The following is a 264-nucleotide window of genomic DNA, read 5'->3' as shown; positions in this document are numbered from 1 at the left end:
GGGGGGGGGGCGTGCAGCCCCTTCCCACCGCACCTGGCTGGGCTCAGGTCCCCATGAGGTGGAGGCAGACAAGCGCATCAGGAGCCAGCTGACCAGAGTCCAGTTCGTGGGCACTGCAGGCTGGGGCACTACTTCCAGGTGGGCACCTGGGCCGGACAGGACCCGCCAGGGGGGCTCTTCTTATCCTGAGGTGGGCTACAAAGACCATGTGACACTCGGGTTAGCTGTGGCAAGCAGAGACAAAGGAGCGTGTACATTGCCTGG

The sequence above is a fragment of the Echinops telfairi genome, unplaced genomic scaffold, assembly GCF_000313985.2.
Source record: "Echinops telfairi isolate 266 unplaced genomic scaffold, ASM31398v2 ScPeMD7_37;HRSCAF=141, whole genome shotgun sequence".
NCBI lineage: Eukaryota > Metazoa > Chordata > Mammalia > Afrosoricida > Tenrecidae > Echinops > Echinops telfairi.
This window is presented reverse-complemented; position numbering follows the sequence as displayed.